This window comes from Oryctolagus cuniculus, chromosome 1, assembly GCF_964237555.1.
Source record: "Oryctolagus cuniculus chromosome 1, mOryCun1.1, whole genome shotgun sequence".
Lineage (NCBI taxonomy): Eukaryota > Metazoa > Chordata > Mammalia > Lagomorpha > Leporidae > Oryctolagus > Oryctolagus cuniculus.
In genome coordinates this window covers 203,435,627-203,455,899 of record NC_091432.1, presented here as the reverse complement: position 1 = coordinate 203,455,899, position 20,273 = coordinate 203,435,627, and the positions used below count along the sequence as shown (strand labels likewise).

The window sequence follows — 20,273 nt, the reverse complement described above, 5'->3', positions numbered from 1 at the left end:
AATAGAAAACCTTTTAGGAGTCTTTGTTGACACCATCTTGAAACCTTTCCCCTTTTGTCCTGTTAAGATTAATGAATGCCTCCTTTTCCTTATGTGCTCCATTTTTCCATATATTCACCACACTCTGAATTGCCTTCTCATGTACACATTTGGCTCATCATTCTATTTGATCTTAGAGTACCTGGTACATACCCTAGTCACCCTGGTCTCCCTGTATGTGCCAAAAACAGTGTCTTTTCTGTAACAGATGTGTAGTAAACATTGAGCACAATGAATGAAGTAGTTATGGTTTTTTGATTTTGTGTGATGCAACCAGTATTTAATACTGAACCCCAGATATTGCTGACTTGTTAGCCATGCCGGGAGCTCATTAGTTGCGGTTCAAAGCACATGGTTCAAAGGTTTCCTTTCTAAAATGACATTGATTGCCCCCAGGGACTCCTGTCTCTGCATCCTTAATTAGCCATCTTGGATGTGTTATATAAATAAAGATAAATATGAGGATAAACTGCCGATGACATGGTCTTTGCTCTGATGCAGGTGAATACACTGCTATCTGCTTGATATTACAATTTAGAGTAATTTTCTCCTGTTTTTCTCTTTGTACTATATTCCTTTCCTTGTTTTCATCCTTTTGCTACAATCCCGCCCTGAACACATAGCTGTATTTTTGGTGTAGATTATCTGAAGTCACTTATGGATGAATGAGAAGAAATGGAAGTAGAAAACAGTATTTGAATCAATATGACTTTAAATTAAAAATTGCTTGAGAATAGATTTGGTAGTTTGAGGTCTCCACATTTCCAGTTTTATGGACACTATATCCTTTTCCATATTTCCTCCCTATGTCCTTGTCACGGAGACCTTCCCATCACAGCCCTGAAGGTTCTTCTAGAGGCTTTGTTCAACCAACCCTTTTCTTACTGGGATATCCTCTGCCTCTGACCATCAATGCAAATTTTTTTTTTTTTTTTTTTTTTGACAGGCAGAGTGGACAGTGAGAGAGAGAGACAGAGAGAAAGGTCTTCCTTTGCTGTTGGTTCACCCTCCAATGGCCGCCGCGGCCGGCGCGCTGCGGCCGGCGCACTGCGCTGATCCGATGGCAGGAGCCAGGAGCCAGGTGCTTTTCCTGGTCTCCCATGGGGTGCAGGGCCCAAGCACCTGGGCCATCCTCCACTGCACTCCCTGGCCACAGCAGAGGGCTGGGTTGGAAGAGGGGCAACCGGGACTAGAACCCGGTGTGCCGGCGCCGCTAGGCGGAGGATTAGCCTAGTGAGCCGCGGCGCCGGCCATCAATGCAAATTTTACTATGATAGTCAATTTTCTTGTCAACTTGAGAGGCCACAGGATGTCCAGATACCTGGTAAGACATGATTTCTGAGGTATCTGTGAGGATGTAATGAAGAGGCTTGGATTGGTAGCCTGAGTAAAGGAGATTGTCTTTTCAGTAAAGCCGAAAAGAATAAAAAATTGGAGCAAGGGAGAAGTCTGTTTCTATGGCTTCTTGGACTGGGACATGGGCATGTAGCTCTGCACTGGGACATACACCATCAGTCCTCCCACTTACCAGGCATTTGGAATTACAGCTGAACTATTATGAGTTCTGGTTGTCAGGCCTTTAGACTCAGACACTACACCATCACCTTTTCTGGGGTCTACAGCTTGTAGATGGTAGATTGTGGGACTTCTCAGCTCCCATATTCACATGAGCTAAGTCCTTGTAATAAATCTCTTCCTCCCTCACTTCCCCAGAGTCTTCCACAACTTCATAAAAAATGTGTATTAGGGGCCCAGCGTTGTGGCATATTGAGTAAAGCTGCCATTTGTGATACTGGCAACCCATTTGGGGGCCAGTTTGAGTCCTAGGTGCTCTACTTCTGATCTAGCTCTCTGCTGATGTGCCTGGGAAAGCAGCAGAAGATGGCCCAAATCTTTGGGTCCCTGTACCCACATTGGAGACCTTGAGTAAGCAGCCATTTGGGGAGTAAAATAGCTGATGGAAGATAGCTCTCCCTCTGTCTGTCTGTCTGTCTGTTTCTCTGCTTCTTCCTTTCTGTAACTCTGCTATTCAAATAAGTAAAGTAAATCTTAAAGAAAAGTATATCAGACAAACACTATGCATGGATTTAAAAAGTATTTTGCACCAAAATAAGCAAGCACTTTTTTTTTTCTTTTTTAAAAGTGGAGTGATCTGCCATGAGCTGGTTTCCTCCTTGTATACCTGCAACAGCATTTGCTGGGCCAGACTAAAGCCCAATCTCCCATGTGAGTAGCAGAAACTAAAGTACTTGAGCCTTCATCTGCTTCCCAGACATATTAACAAGGAGCTGGATTGGAACAGGAGTACCAGAGTTGAACCAGCACACTGATACAGGATATAGTGTCCTAAGCAGAGGCTTAATCTTTTGTGCCATAAAATTCCTGCCCCCAAAATTCCTTTTAATTCAATTTTCCATGAACTTTTTGAGGTACCCTCGCATGTAAGTATCTGTATATCTGTATATATCTCTTAAAATGATTGGTTCTTTTTCTCTGGACAATCTTGATAAAACTTCCTTTCCATAAAGATCCAGTTCACTTGCCACACTTGCCGAAGATGTCACCATAGACGATTCAGCCTGGTTTTCTTTTTTGTCATTCTAACACTAATACAGTTTGTTCATCCCTTCTCTGCACATTTCCTTGAGTGTCTACTGTGCATATGTTTTTTCTGGGAGCTAGGATAAGAGACCACTGAGACAGTCTGTCCTCAATAAGCTCACAGAATAATGGGGGAGACAGATAAGCACAGTTTGAGTACAGTGCACTAAGTGCAATGCGTGTGCACAGGCTTCCATGGGGGGCTTAAGAAGGAGCAGCTGATCTAGAAGGAGATAGGGAATTGCAGAAAGCTGAATACTGAAGGTGAAGAAGAGATATAGGAAAAGGAATTTATTCTAGACTAGTGGAATAGCACGTTGGAGGTCATGGAGATGGGAAATGGGTGGTACATTTGAGGAGTGATAAGTAGCTCAGTTAGGCTGAAGTATGAGCTGACAAAGTGGCAGGAGATGAAGCCAGAGAGCTAGGAAAGGTGGAATTGTGATGGGCCTTTGGTACCAAGCTAGAGATGGGACCATTCTGAAAGCAACATAGAACCTTTGAAGGTTTTTATATAGGGAGGCAGTGAAGCGAGTCTTGAGTTCTGTGAACTTTTGATGGAAGGAATCAAATCTTAGCTGTCACAGTATCGCCTTAGCCCCTAATACAGAGCTTATTAATACATTACTGAGGCTCAGTAAAGCTGAATTGAATTTTCTGGGAACTGCTCAAGCTTATTTTTTTTTTAAAGAATTAAAACAGTAATAATGTTGGGTACTTTTTGCAATCCATCAAGTCTATGAGCACTATCTTAAGCCTAATCCTTACAATAACTCTATGAGGTAGGTATTGTGATGATCTGCTAGTGCTGACATCTGGCATACTGTGTCAAGTCTTGTTGCTCTGTTCCCCTTCCCCATCCTCCCCAGATTTTTCCAACTTTAGGACCCAAGTGGGTGTCTTATGTTGGAGGATGTTGTGCAAACCACATGCGTAAAGAAAATAATTTACATTTTTCCTTTCTTAGCTTCTGGAACATCAGTGATTCCATCCTCCCACTTCTATTGGGCAGAAATTGAGGTATTCTCCTTATGCTTCTTCGTCTTCTCCAAAATCCACCACACACACACACACACACACTCACTCACACACACACACACGCTCCATACTCTCTGCCATACATGGCAGCAGGGATCCAGCACAACTATTTTTCCCTTTTTTCTGACACAAAGACTCAAGAATATGCAGTCTTTGGTAATAATGGAGACTACTGGCATTTCATTTTTAAATTTTTGACTGTCTTTTAGCTTTCTTTTCTCTGCTTGTTCGATATTTGATTCCTTTATGTCTTGCACAATGCCTTGTATGTAGTATACATTCAATAAATAGTTTTTTGAGCACAAAAGAAAGACAACATGTATGTATATTCAACACTTTAATAATTTTCAATTACAAAAAATATACAAACTACCACATTTAAATTTTTATGAGAACAGGTTGTTGTTGGCAAGTGGGTTTGACTTTCACTTCCACTGCCACATTAGAGTCCCCACAGAATTTCTATTTTTATTTGATTACCCTGGGTATAGTTTTGGATCAGAAAGGAGCTGGGTAGATACTTCACAGGTACTGAAGGGAATCTCCAGGTCGCAGCAGGCTCACCTCAGAATCTGTTATTCTGCCAAGTTGTTTTGCAATTTTTGTGACTTCACGATGAAAATGTTTCCAGTGGACATAGAGGAAATTAACAGAAGAGACAAATTACTTACAATGGAGATGGGTAGACAGCAAATCTGAGGGAAGTAGAAGATGTCTAGGAAACTGTTTCTTCAATTAGCTTTCCAGGTTGAAGATCTCTGGAAATCATTGGCTTCTACAGACTTCCCACTAGTAGGGCAGCAGACTAAATTCTATTACTTTCTATGTTGTGAACCTCTTGTTTACATCATCAATTATATTAGAAACTTTAGTAATTATTCCTTTATTGTCTTCCTACCTCAGTTCACCCACACATATTTTTCCCACCAACTCCAATAGAATCTTAGATTTTAAAATTATTTCAGATTGGTTAAGATCACTGGTGGGTCAGCATGCTCAAATTTACAAAATTATAAATACAATTATCCAACACTCATGGTACAGAATAAACAACCTTCATAGTTTTGGTATCTAAAGAACTTAAATTCATGTAGACAGTAATACTGAGACAGCATTACTCCCACTAGTTTCCTAGGAAAGCCTTTAGAAATGTGAAAAGAGACTTCAGCGTTAGGGCTTTATCTTTGCCTGAAAGTGTAGTATCATGTTCAGTCTGGCCATGAGGGTGCACCAGGGAACTATCCAGACATGTCCAATGCAGTGTATGTGGTCCTTCAGCACTTTGGCCATGTATCTCATACAAGATGCTGCAGTATGCACAAACATTCAATGTGCTTGCAGAGGTGAGAAACACCTAAAGCTCAGCTCAGGTGTGCTGTGTGTGTTTGTGTCTACAACCTGGATATAGTCTAACACTTCCAGTTAAGGTCATATCTAAACCTGCATTTGGTATGCACCACACAAGTATTGCTTTTGCCTACTTTGTCTGCAAGTCTCCTTAATAAATTAGAAAAAGAAGACAAAATTAAACCCAAAGTAAGTAGATAAAGAGTAGAAATCAGCGAAGTAGAGAAGAGATAATAAAGAATATTAACAAAACTCCAAATTTGAAAAGTAAACTTGGAAAGGTATAATCAATCTAATGAACCTTGAACAAGACTGTTAAGGAAAGAGAGAAAGCAGAAATTACCAGCATTAGAAATGAAAAAGAACTATAGATCATATTTTACATTAAAGAATATTAAGGGGGCTGACATTGTGGTATGGTGGGTAATGCTGCCACATGCAACCCTCGCATTCCATTTGAATGCCAGTTCGTGTCCTGGCTACACTTCCAATCCAGCTCCCTGTTAATTGCCTGAGAAAAGCAGTGGAAGATAGTCCCAAGTATTTGGCTCCTGACACCCATGTTCATGACCTGTATGAAGCTCCCAGCTCCGGGCTTCAGCCTGGCCCAGTGCTGGCCATTGTAGCAATCTGGGCAGTGAGAAAGTGGATGGAAGATCTTGCTCTGTGTCTCTCCCTCTCTGTAACTCTGACTTCCAAAATAAATTAATAAATCTTAAAAATAGAATAATGGAATATTGTGAAGATTTTACACCAAAGCATTCAACAAGTTAGATATGTTTTCAAATTCCTTTAAAACACAACTTACTAAAGCTAATAGAAGGTAGAACTGAAAAATCTAGACAGACTTTTATCTATTTAAAGCCTTCGCATGAAGAAAACCCAAGGCCAATATGATTTCTTTGGCAAAATACTATCAAATGTTGAAAGAAGAAATGACATGAATGTTAAGCAAATTTGGAAAATAGAAGAACCCATTTTATTAAGGAAGCATTAGCCAGATAACCAAATCTGAGGGAAAAATATTTCAAGAAAAGAAAAATGTTAATCAATATCCCTTATGATGATAGGCACTAAACTCTCTAATGAAATATTAGTAGGTTGGCCGGCTCCACGGCTCAATAGGTTAATCCTCCGCCTGCGGCACCGGCACACCAGGTTCTAGTCCCGGTCGGGGCACTGGATTCTGTCCCGGTTGCCCCTCTTCCAGGCCAGCTCTCTGCTGTGGCCCGGGAGTGCAGTGGAGGATGGCCCAAGTCTTGGGCCCTGCACCCGCATGGGAGACCAAGAGAAGCACCTGGCTCCTGGCTTCGGATCAGCGCGATGCACCGGCTGCAGCGCACTGGCCGCGGCGGCCATTGGAGGGTGAACCAACAGCAAAAGGAAGACCTTTCTTTCTGTCTTTCTCTCACTGTCCACTCTGCCTGTCAAAAAAAAAAAAAAATAAATAAAGAAAATAAAGAAATATTAGTAGGTTGAATTCAACAATATATGAAAAGACTAATAATCCTGATCAAGTGAATTTATTCCAGCAATATAAGGTTAATCTAAAAATCCATATACTTCATATATTAAAAGTAAAGGAGAGAAAACATACATTTTTTTCAAGAAATTTAGAAAAGATTTTCGCAAAATTCAACAGTTGTTGACTCAGCAAATAGGGAATGAAAAGAAATATCTTTAACCTGATAAGAATATCTTTAAAACACTTGCAGTGACATCATATTTGACACTCTTGAAAGCTTTCACCCATGATTGAGAACAAGTGTGGATGTGCTCTTAACAATTCTATTTGATTTTGTACTGGAACTCCTAGCTGTTGAATGAGGAAAGAAAAAGATGTAAGATCTTTAAATCTTGGAAAGGAAGAAGTAAAATGCTAATTGACATGATTCTTTACATAGAAAATCTTAGGGAACCTACAAAACAACTGCTAGAGCTAATACCTGGCACAGGACATAAAGTCAGTATGGAAAAATCACTTGTATTTTAATAGATCAACAGAAAATACTTGGAAAAGTCAATTAAGAGCTTAATTCTATAGAAGACAACATCAAAACCCAAAGAACTCAGAGATGGACCACACATTCAAACATGAGATAATAACTAAAACTTCTAAAAACAAAAGGAGATTATCTTTACAACTTTGGAGTAGGAAAAGAATTCTTAGGGCATAGATAGCACTAAACAGGAAAAAAAAATTGAGTTGGAATGTAAAACTCCACTCATCAAATTTACCAGAAAATGTTTTTGGCACAATAGGGAGATGATAATTCACAATGACTTACATTTTATAATTGTCTGGAAGGGAAGAGTTCAAAGGCTCCAAACATGGGGTGATTTGATGATGGGGAGATGGAGATACTGATTGCCCAGATTTGATATCAAAGTATACACTGTATACTTTCATATATACTGCGATGTCACTGTATACCCCAGGAAGTTGTGCCATTATTACATGTTAATCAAAATTTTAAGAGATATTTAAGGAAACTGAAATACCAACAACCCTGTTTGATTATCACACATTGTATATATATATAATTAAGTATCACACTGTATGCCACAAAAATGTATAATAAAATGAAAACAAGAAAGAAGTTACCAGAATAACAATGAAAACGGAAGACAGAGTGGGAGAAAACATTTTTAATATAGACATCTGATAAAGGACTTGTGTTCAGAATAAACACTCTTACAACTCAGTAGTAAATGGACAAGCAATACAAAAGTGGGCAAAAGACTTAAACTGGTTGCACACAAGGAAGATGTATAAATAGCTAATAAGCAAATGAAATTTCTCAATGCCATTAGTCTTTTTTTTTTTTTTTTTAATTTGACAGGTAGAGTTTTAGACAGAGAGAGACAGAGAGAAAGGTCTTCCTTCCATTGGTTCACTCCCCAAATGGCTGCTACGGCCAGCGTTGCGCCGATCTGAAGCCAGGAGCCAGGTGCTTCTTCCTGGTCTCTCATGCGGGTGCAGGGCCCAAGTACTTGGGCCAAACTCTACTGCCCTTCCAGGCCACAGCAGAGAGCTGGACTGGAAGAGGAGCAACCAGGCTAGAACCCGGTGCCCATATGGGATGCTGGTGTCGCAGGCGGAGGATTAACCAAGTGAGCCAGGGCACTGGTCCCAATGCCGTTAGTCTTAAGAAAACACAAAATTAGAGTGAAATACTTTTTTCACACCTACTGGAATGACTAAAAACATTGAACGCTGGTGAGAGAATGTCCAGAAACTGCAGCTGAGAGTACAAATTTGTATACCACTTTGGAAAAGTTGTTGGTATCTTCTTGTAAAATTGATCCTATATGGGGCCAGCTCCGTGGCTCACTTGGTTAATCCTCCTGCGGTGCTGGCATCCCATATCGGTGCTGGGTTCTAGTCCTGGTTGCTCCTCTTCCAGTCCAGCTCTCTGCTGTGGCCTGGGAAGGCAATGGAGGATGGCCCAGGTGCTTGGGCCCCTGCACCCGCATGGGAGACCAGGAGGAAGCGCCTGGCTCCTGGCTTCCATAGCGGCCATTTGGGGAGTGAACCAGCGGAAGGAAGACCTTTCTCTTTGTCTTTCTCTCTCACTGTCTAACTCTGCCTGTCAAATAAAAAAAAAAATTAAAAAAAAATTGATCTTATACCTATACTGTGGTCCAGAAATTCTGCTTCTAGTTATTTTTCCAAGATAAATGAAAACGTATGTCTATAAAAACACAAGAGTAAGACTTTTCACTGCAGGGCTAATGTTGTGACATAGCAGGTTAATACACTGCTTGCAATGATGGCATCCCATCTGAACATTGGTTCTTGTCCTGGTTATTCCACTTCCAGTCCAGGTCCCTGTTAATGGCCTGGGAAAAGTAGTGGAAGATGGTCCAAGTGCTTGGGCCCCTGCACCTGCTTGGGAGACCTAGAAGAATCTCCTTGCTCTGGCTTTGACCTAGCTCAGCCCTGTGTGTTGTGACCATCTGGGAAGTAAACCAGTGGATAGAAGATCTCTCTATCTCTGTCCCTCCCTCTCCCTCTGTAACTCGGCCTTTCAAATCTTTAAAAAATGGATTTTCACTGTAACTTTATTCATTCTAGCCACCAAATGGAAAGAAGTTTTCATCAATAGAAGGATTAATTGTGATATAATTAATTTTAAAAAACTACACAGCAAGACAAAAGAACTGATATATACAGTAATGAGCAAATCCCAAAAACATCGTTTTGGAAGAATGAAATCAGACACAAGACAGTACATAGTGATTATATATGTTTCTGATTTTATGTTGATAGAAGTGAGAATGGTGGTTGCCTATGGAGAATAAGTGATAACTTTGGAGTAATGCATAAGTTTGATACCTGGATTAGGATAGTGACTACATAGGTCTATACATCAAAACATACTGAATTTTATACATAACTATAAAAACCAAATAGCTAACTATATGCCAATATGGTAAGGGTAAAAACACCCATCTGGGCCAAAAAATTATAGTAAGGACTAAACAAATGGGTGGCAATATGAATATCAGACATAGTAAATTTCAAGGCAAAAGCATTGCTTAAAACAGTAAATGAGGGCCGGCGCCGCAGCTCACTAGGCTAATCCTCCGCCTAGCGGCACCGGCACACCGGGTTCTAGTCCCGGTCGGGGTGCCGGATTCTGTCCCGGTTGCCCCTCTTCCAGGCCAGCCCTCTGCTGTGGCCAGGGAGTGCAGTGGAGGATGGCCCAGGTGCTTGGGCCCTGCACCCCATGGGAGACCAGGAAAAGCACCTGGCTCCTGGCTCCTGCCATCGGATCAGCGCGGTGCGCCGGCCGCAGCGCGCCGGCCGCGGCGGCCATTGGAGGGTGAACCAACAGCAAAGGAAGACCTTTCTCTCTGTCTCTCTCTCTCACTGTCCACTCTGCCTGTCAAAAAAAAAAAAAAAAAAAAAAAAAAAAAAAACCAAACAAACAAACAGTAAATGAAAAAAGTCATGTTTTTTGAATTGGTAAATGGTAGAATTCACAAGAAATGTTTGTGTGTGGAATATTTATCATTAAAATATGTAAACCAAAGCTAGTATAAATACAGGGATGACCAAATAGCTACAAGAAATTTCCAACAGTTCTCTCAGTAATTAAGAGTAAGAGTAAGGGCTAGTGTCGTGGCTCACTTGGTTAATCCTCCACCTGTGGCGCCAGCATCCGATATGCGCGCTGGGTCCTAGTCCCAGTTGCTCCTCTTCCAGTCCAGCTCTCTGCTGTGGCCCGGAAAGGCAGTGGAGGATGGCCCAACTGCTTGGGCCCCTGCATAGGAGACCAGGAGGAAGCACCTGGCTTCTGGCTTCGGATTGGCACAGCGCCGGCCGTGGCAGCCTTTTGGGGAGAGAACCAATGGAAGGAAGACCTTTGTCTCTGTCTCTCTCTCTCACTGTCTACAACTCTACCTGTCAAATAAAAAAAAAAAAAAAAGAGTAAGTGTAAAGAAATAAGAATATATAAAATTTGGATGAGAAAAATCAAACCTTATTTCATATAAAGAGACTATTCATTCTTTCTTTGTGTCCACATTACGCATTTACAAAATGTGATATAGTAGATGAGGTAGAAAATTTTAATTTTCCAAAAAAAGAATATTTTGCTTTTCCAAAGAAGAAAATATATAGATCACAGTCTCTGATCACTATGCCATAAAAGTTTTAAATTCATGTTAACAAAGGCAAATAAAAAATGCAAACTCATGAATATCTTAAAGGACATGGTTCTAAGTCAATTTTTGAGTCAAAGAGAAATTGTATACATTAATGACAATGAAAACTACTAAAACTTAAGCATATGATCAAAGTATTCAGAGCAGATTTGTAACCTTAAACATATTTGAGTATCAAATGTGAAAAATGATGGGGGCTGGCACTGTTCCGTAGCAGGTAAATCTGCTGCCTGTAGTGCTGGCATCCCGTATGGGCACTGGTTCAAATCCTAGATGCTCCACTCCTGATCCAGCTGTGCTAATATACCTGAGAAAGCAATAGAAGATGGCCCAAGGACTTGGGCCCCTGCACCCACGTGGGAGACCCAGAAGAAGCTCCTGGCTCCTGGCTTCAGTTTGGCCCAGCTCTGGCTATTGTGACTATTTGGGGAGTGAACCAGTGGATGGAAGATCTCTCTCTGTCTGCCTCTGCCTCTGTAACTCCACCTTCCAAATAAATAAATAAATCTTTAAAGAAAATGTGAAAAATGAGGATAGATGAAGAAATTAGGAGTAGAATAATGAATACCACTGAGGATGTAGGAGATAGAAGTACAAAATTAAATGCAAAAATTATAGAATTAGTAAACGTAAAGAAAGTGGAATGATAAATATATTTAGTATGTTGAGAAAAAATAAAACATAAGGGAAATTAAAGGAAAATAGATTCAATCTTAAGACTGGAAATGGGCACAAAACCACAGATTTGAGGGAAATAAGAAATTACAAATGAACATAACTCTTCATCTTTAAAGGATCTGAAAATCATGATAGAATGGATATTTTCCACGGAAGAAAGCAAATTTCCAAAATTGATTAAACAAGATCTGCATATATCAGCAACCATATAAGGAATTGTAAAGACTATCAAATATCTGTTTCACCACAAAAGCATTAGGCTGATTGTTTTATGAATAATTTCTGAAAATGTTCAGGAAACATATATCTTCATTAAGTAAATATTTTGGATACTAGAAATATCTATATCTTGTCATGTTGCTTGAAATAGGCATAATTCTGATAACCAACCTGACCAAACTGACATGCCAACACTGACACTCAAACACAACTATATCAATCTCACCTATCCAGAGATATAAATATTCTCTAGGAATATCATAAAATTGGTTCCTAAACTATATTAAAAAATAATATACCATAATCATTTAATGTAGGCTTATTTCAAGAATTTGTGAATAGTTCAACATGAAATTTAATAATGGAATTCATTATATTAAGTAAGCAAAAAGAGAAACAATTGTTATGTAAGAAAGTCACTTAATAACGTTATCATATATAGAAATGATGTATTTTTTTTCTCTTTTTTTGACAGGCAGAGTGGACAGTGAGAGAGAGAGAGACAGAGAGAAAGGTTTTCCTTTTGCCTTTGGTTCACCCTCCAATGGCCGCCGCGACCGGTGCACTGCGGCCGGCGCACCGCACTGATCCGAAGCCAGGAGCCAGGTACTTATCCTGGTCTCCCATGAGGTGTAGGGCCCAAGTACTTGGGCCATCCTCCACTGCACTCCCGGGCCACAGCAGAGAGCTGGCCTGGAAGAGGGGCAACTGGGACAGAATCCGGCACCCCGACTGGGACTAGAACCTGGTGTGCCGGAGCCGCAAGGTGGGGGATTAGCCTAGTGAGCTGCAGCACCGGCCAAATGATGTATTTTAAATTTAAAACTCTTAGTAGGTAGGACTAAAAGTATATTTCTTAATACACCCAAGCTTATTCATGAGCAATGAAGAATAAATGTCTTTTAAAAAATTATTTATTTAGAAGGCAGAGAGAGAGAGAAAGAAAACTTCCAGCCACTGTTTCACTCCCCAAATGGCCACGACAGCTGAGGTCAGGTCTGGCTGAAGCCAAGAACCAGAACTCCATCTGGGCCTGCTATATTGGGTGGCAGGAATGCAAGCACTTGAGCCATCATTCTTTGCTTTACCAGGTGCTTAGCAGGAAGCTGATCAGAAGTAGAGCAGCCAGGACTAGAACAGGCGCCCCACAAGCACTGTCATAACCCACTGTGAATAAACATCTTAATGATAAAACCTTAGAAACATTCCAATGAAGGTGCCAAATGTCACTGAAAATAGTTAATGGTATTCTGCTAGTTTGTAGTCACTGTTTTAAACTAAGTATAAATACTGGAAAGGAAGATACAAAATTATCATCACCCAGAAAATAGAATCAAGTGAAAAACTTTTAGAGCTAATATGAATTTTTGGTAGGCTGCCTAGGTAGTGTGTGTGTACACACCCACGTATGTGCATCAATATGTGCATATGCATGTATATACATATATATCTATATACACATACATATGCAGCTGTGTGTGTGTATTTGTGGTTGTAATAGCATTCTTAGGCACCAACAGAAATCTGCTAGAAAATACAACTTTCAAAAAGGTCCATTTAAGATCACAATTAACAGAAACCTGGGAATAAATTTACCAACAGATGTGCTGAAGTATATGAACAAAAGTTTCTGAGGGACAAGAGAAGACTTGAATAAGTGGAGAGAGCCTATATTTCTGGAAAGATACTCGAAATATAGAAAAAGTAAATTTCCTCTGAATTACTCTACAAATTTAATTCTAACCAAAATCCCAGTGACAATTTTTGGGAATCTGACAACATGATTCTAAAGTTAAAAATAATTAAAAATATTAAAATTATCTAAGAAAAGTGTTTCATTAAAAAATGAAGGGAAACTTGCCTTAGAATTTACCAAAACATTATGAAGCTGTGATAATTTATGCTGCTCAGAATTATTTATTCTGGTACAGAAACAGGTGGATCATGGGAATACAATCAAAAGTCTAGAAATAGTCACAAGGGTATATAACATATTAGTATATAATGAAGTGATATTCATTTTAGATCAAGAAAAATTATCATAAAAATTGTAATGGAAAAGACACTAGTTCATTTATCTTAAAAAAAGTATCTTATAGATAATAGACATGAAAAAATGCTCCTCATCACTAATTTTCCAAATTAAAACCACTATCACCTTACACCTGTTAGAATGGCTACCAAAAAGATAAGTATCAGTGATGGTGTAGCGAAAAGGAAACTTATGCATGATAGTAGAATTTAAGTTAATACAACCATTATGGAAAACAGTATGAAAGTTTCTCAAAAACCTAAAAATTACTGTATGATCCAGCAGTACAACTTCTGGACTTCTGGGTATATATCCTAAGGAATTGAGATCAGCATGACAAAAGGATTTATGCTTTCATATTCAGCATTATTCGTAATAGCTAAGATCTGGAATCAAGGTAGATGTCTATCATTGGATGAATGGATAAATACCTCCCCAGCCCGACTTCCACACAATGGATACACTTTAGACTTTAAAAAGGAAATCCCATTATTTGCAACAGTCTGTATGAACCTAGGTGGACATTGTGCTAAGTGAAATAAACCAGGTGCAGAAATACAAATATTATATGATCTCACTTATATGTGAAATCTAAAAATTCAAACTCTGGAGCAGAGGGTAGCATGTTGGTTACTGGAGACCTGTAAGACAAGGGTGGTTCAGGAAAGGGGAGATATTGATCAAAGGGTGCCAAATTTCAACTAGATAAGGAGAAATAACCTTTGGTGATCTATTTCAGAGGATGGTGACATATTATAATAAATAATAATGTATTGTATATTCAGAAATTGCCAAAAGAGTATATTTTTTTGACAGGTAGAGTGGGCAGTCAGAGAGAAACAGAGAGAAAGGTTTTCCTTTTCCCTTGGTTTACCCCACAATAGCTGCTGCGGCTGGTGCACTGCGGCCGGTGCACTGCACTGATCCAAAGCCAGGTACTTCTCCTGGTCTCCCATGCGGGTGCAGGGCCCAAGCACTTGGGCCATCCTCCACTGCACTCCAGGGCCACAGCAGAGAGCTGGCCTGGAAGAGGGGCAACCGGGACAGAATCCGGCACCTTGACCGGGACTAGAACCCAGTGTGCTGGCGCTGCAAGGTGGAGGATTAGCCTATTGAGCCACGGCACCGGCCAAGAGTAGATTTTAAACGTGTTCACCATACCAAAAAAAAAGTATGTGAGGTGTCAATGTTATTAATTAGCTTGACTTAATAATTCTGCATCATATTGTACACATTGAATATGTATAAATATTCATATATACAATTATTTGTCAACTAAAAATAAAATTATAAAATTTTGATAATGGAAGTGCTAGCAGATTCAAGCAATAATACAAAGTGTGCTTCATAAATCCATAAAGTTATGAAGTACTGATTCTGGATTAAAAAGAAGGGTTAAGTATTTCACAGCTTTCCTTTCCCAGCTGTTCTTCACAATGTCAAATTCATTTAATTATGAATGTCTTTCCAATTCTCTGTAGCTGTTTCATTTTATCCATTAAATTTTTGTCCAAAATTTATTTCATGTTCTTTCTGAGACCCTTCTTTTTTATTTTTATTTAATAAATATAAATTTCCAAAGTACAGCTTTTGGATTACAGTGGCTTTCCCTCCCCCCATAACTTCCCTCCCACCTGCAAGCCTCCCATCTTCTGCTCCCTCTTCCATTCCATTCACATCAAGATTCATTTTCAATTATCTTTATATACAGAAGATCAATTCAGTATATACTAAGTAAAGATTTCAACAGTTTGCCCCCACACAGAAACACAAAGTGTAAAGTACTGTTTGAGTACTAGTTATAGCATTAATTCACATATTACCACACATTAAGGACAGAGATCCTACATGGGGAGTAAGTGCACAGTGACTCCTGTTGTTGATTTAACAATTGACACTCTTGTTTATGGCGTCAGTAATTTCCCTAGGCTCTTGTCATGAGCTGCCAAGGCTATGGAAGCCTCTTGAGTTCGCCAACTCCGATCTTATTTAGACAAGGTCATAGTCAAAATGGAAGTTCTCTCCTCCCTTCAGAGAAAGGTACCTCCTTCTTTGATGGCCCGTTCTTTCCACTGGGATCTCACTCACAGAGATCTTTCATTAAGGTCATTTTTTTTTTCTTTTGTCCAGAGTGTCTTGTCTTTCCATGCCTAAAATACTTTCATGGGCTCTTTAGCCAGATCCAAATGCCTTAAGGGCTAATTCTGAGACCGGAGTGCTGCCATTCTATGAGTCTACTGTGTATCTCGCTTCCTATGTTGGATCTTTCTCTCCTTTTTAATTCTATCAGTTAGTGTTAGCAGACACTAGTCTTGTTTATGTGATCCCTTTGACTCTTAATCCTATCATTATGATCAATTGTGAACTGAAACTGATCACTTTGACTGTCGAGATGGCGTTGGTACATGCCACCTTGATGGGATCGAATTGGAATCCCCTGTCACGTCTCTCTGGGACTCTTCTTTATCATCTTCTATTTCAGCTTTCTATCCTGAATTTGTTTCCCAGTCTAGTTCTGTGCTTTTCTGGTGTAAGACCTCAGAAGTCTTTTTGGCTCAATGTCTCTGTCTACCTTAAACGGTCCTTATTACAAGACTGTAAAAATCAACATTTGTTGAGGGGTATTTGAGATGCGTTGTGTGAATGTATCGTAATGTAGTTGGGCCCCTGATCTTGTTTCCTACATAGGAAGGAGTTCAAGGACAAGACACAGGTAAAGGTCAGCAGAGAAGCAAGATTTATTTCATGCAAAGTAAAAGTATGCACTCAAGAAAGAGGGTGGGCATGCTCATGAAGGAGCTGCACTCAATGAGGTTTGAGTCTAATCCTGTTATATGATCTGGAGGCATAAGGGGTGGTGTCTGGGATGGGATTTAATTGAATATTCATAAGGGCTAGAGTTTGTAGTGGAGCTTGAGTACCTTCCACCCATTTGCTTGCCCTTTTATGGAAATCTTGAAAGTGACATGGTGTCCGATGCATGGTGGGAGTAGGAGTGTCAGTCGTAACTTAGTATAATGACAATATAATGAGCTGAAGGTCATTGCAGGGACACTCCTGGCAGCCATGTTGGATGTTTTTGGCCATTGCTGGTTTTGGGTGGAGGTTTCTAAAAGCTGCTGTTTTCAGCTGCACAGAAAGTGGGGGAGGTTTGGATAGTGCAGGTGTGCCTGCAGCACAGATTAGGGCTTTAGGGAGAGGCCAGCAACATCAGCTTCTCCTTGCTAGCTGCATCCCTGCCCACTTCAAACAGGGTCAATTCTCATCAGAAACCTGCAAAATTTCCTTCATAGGCAGGATGGAGAAGAGGGTGTCAATCTTTGGGTTATCATGTTAGAACTGCATAAATTGTGGGTCATTTGGGAAATGAAACAGAGACTGTTTTTTTAGACTGTCTGGGTGCCAGGATGGCTCAAAGTTTGCCTGAGGAGGGAAGACAAAAAACAGGAAAGTGGGCAGGGCAGGGATTCCTGAATATCTTGAACTAGGGCAATTTTGGAATGTTGAAGATTCACATAAAATTTTGTTTCAGGAAAAGTTTCTGTTGTTCACAGTTTGAAGATCACCTCCTGTACAAATTATTAAATAAGAAATAATGTTCAGTAGAAAATAACTGGATTAAAAAAAGTATGATTGATAATCTAAAAATTATATAACTACAGAAATCACTTGAAAGTAGTTATATCTGAGTAGTAGGAGGTGATTTTATTGACTCCTTTTGCTTATCTATTTAAAACATTTGTATTGATAACAGACTTTTTTCATCTTTTGAGGTATAATTTATTTTTTAAAAAGATTTATTTATTTGAAAGAGTTACAAAGAGAGAAGTAGAGATAGAGAGAAAGAGATCTTCCATCTGCTGGTTCACTCTTGAGATGGTTGTAATGATTAGGATGGGTGTAATGGCCAGGCTGAAGCCAGGAGCCAGAACCTTCATCTGGGTCTCCTGTGTGGGTGGCAGGAACTCAAACACTTGGGCCATCTTCCCCTACTTTCCCAGGCCATTAGCTGGGAATTGGATTGGAAGTGAAGCAACCAGGACACAAACTGGACCCCATATGGGATACCAGCATTGCAGGCAATGGCTTTCCCTGCTATGCCACAATGCCAGACCCTGGGTTGCAATTTAGATACAGTAAAATGCACACGTTTTAAGTGTACAATTTGATGATTTTGATGTATATAAAATAGACCACGTGATCATCATGCAGATCAAAATATAGAATATTTCTTTCACTTCAGAAAGTTTTCACATGCCCCATTTTGAGTCAGTTAGCCCCGCTGTCTGCATCCTACCAGAGATAATCACTGTTCTGACCCAATTTTGATGAGGTTTTGTCTGTTCTTACACTTATAAGTAGAATCATAGAGGATGTACTTTTTGGTTTAGATTATTTTTCTGCATATAATATTTCTGAGACTCATTCATGTAATTTTGCATAATTCTGGGGCACTATTTCATTTTATGACTATAGTACAATTTGTTTATCCATTTTTTGTATATTTGGGTTATCTACAATTTTTGCTATTGAGAATAAAGTGGCTTGGAACTACCTTGTATTATTTTGAAGGGCGTATACATAGTTACAGGGTTATAAAAAGCATGCATCTTTAACTTATCAAGATTTTGTCAAATTTCAGAGTGGTTGCTTAAGTATAGCTTTCAATGAGCAATGCCTGAGAGTTACCCATTCTTTTTGTACTCTACCACTACAAGTAAATAGACAAGACAGACTTTAGCCTATGGGAAGACCAAAGCTATGCCTGGGGAAATGTGGCAAAACCAGCTCTCATTTGGTGCAACATCCAATGTAAGTGAAATGTGCAGAGAGCAACACCAAGTCTTTGGGTCATTACTTGTTATTGGTGTCAGTATGTGTTTGTGTTGCCAGCACTAGAGGAATATGTACATTCCGTACAAACCGGGGTACATAAAGCCAGTTTCAGAAAAGGGCTACAGACAAGACGTCACTTTGCCCTGGCTGGCTGAGTGTTCAGGCCTGGGTTACAGCTCCTTCAGGGAACTGGAGAATCTTAGGTAGAGGGGTAGCTCCCTGAGCCAATCACATGCTTAATTCTTAGATGAGTCAAATTTCATTTCATTTTTATACCAGCAGCAGGACTGCTTTGCTTTCTGAGGCTATGGGTAAGGGCAAGTGAGCTCCCGTCTGCTGGTTCACTTCCCCTGTGCTTGCAATAGCTGGGCTGGGCCAAGTCAAAGCCAGGAGTTGGGAGCTCAATGAACTCAATCTGTGTCTTTCACTGGATGGTAGGAACCTAATTACTTGAGTCATCACCTGCTACATCCATGGGTGTGCATCAGCAGGAAGCTGGCTTAGAAGGAGAGCTAGTTCTTGAACCCAGGCACTCCATCTGATAAGCTGTATCTTAATTGCTGTGCCAAAAACCCACCCCAAGATGTCTTGTTGTGCCACTAAACCTGGGCTTACTTGAACTTGTCCATAGATTTTTACAGGCAGAGAAAGCGGAGCTGATATACACAGGATGATCAGTAACCTGACACTTAGTGCATATTGAGCCTGATTGTGGAGCACAGTTTGTGTGTTAGTCTTTGAGGCAGGAAGCTGTCTATGTGCTGGGGGAGGCTTGGTATGTAAATGTGTGAAAGAAGTAGATGTTGCTTTCCAAGATAAATGAGCAGGCCGAACTAGGTGGCTGTTGGTAGCTGTTGGTAGGTTCTAACAATGATAGTACAAAATGAGGCCAAGATTTTTTTTTTTATGATTTATTTTTAAAATGTATTTGAAAGGCACAGTTACAGAGAGATTGGGAGAGGGAGAGGGAGAGGGAGAGAGAGGAGAGAGAGAAAGAGGGAGAAATCAATCTTCCATCTGTTAGTTCACTCCCCAAATGGCCACAACACCTAAGGCTGGGCCAGACTGAAGCCAGGAGTCAGGAGCTTCTTTCAGATCTCACACATGGCTACAGGGGTCCAAGGACTTGGGCCATCTTCCACTGCTTTTCCAGGTGCATTAACAGGGAGCTGGATCAGAAGTAGAGTAGCTGGGACTCAAACTAGTGCCCATATGGGATGCTGATGTCACAGGTGGCAGCTTTATCTGTTATGCCACAATGCTGGCCCTGAGGCCAAGTTTTAGGGTATAACCCAACACAGGTTCCTCAACTTTGATCTATTTCATGGTCATAGTCTGGATGCTGAGGCCTTCCTGCACTGCATGACTCAGAAATTTGTAACCAAGGACACAGATGACAGTTCAATTGATTCTGATTCTACTTCCAGAATATATCTTGAATCCTTTTGCTTCTTTCCAATTTTAATTCCATCGTTTTAGTAGAAGCTGCCAAGATATATATTCTTTAATGTCTTCTGATAGTCTCTTTACTGGTCTCTTCCTATCAATTTCTGCCCCACTCAAATTCACTCCACAGGATATCATGCATCTGATTGTTATTCCCCTTCTTATCCACCTTCAAATATGAACTTTTTAAAGTAGAGAATGTGGATACTAGGAGACATGCCAGTTTGGGAATTAAAAGACTCGGGTTCTAATCTTGGAGAAACCACTAAGTAGCTGCTGCCACCACTTGCCCCGCCCAAGTTTCAGTTTCCTCATCTACAAATGAAATGATGGGACCAGTAGAAGGCCTCTTAGGGCCATTGCA

General features: G+C 40.1%; 1 long non-coding RNA gene across 2 annotated transcripts in view; it reads left to right on the top strand.

Moving 5' to 3' along the window:
* The window catches only part of LOC103349472 (uncharacterized), a 412,891-nt gene that overhangs the window by 25,233 nt on the left and 367,385 nt on the right, over nucleotides 1–20,273 (top strand). The gene's annotated exons all lie outside the window — the stretch shown is intronic.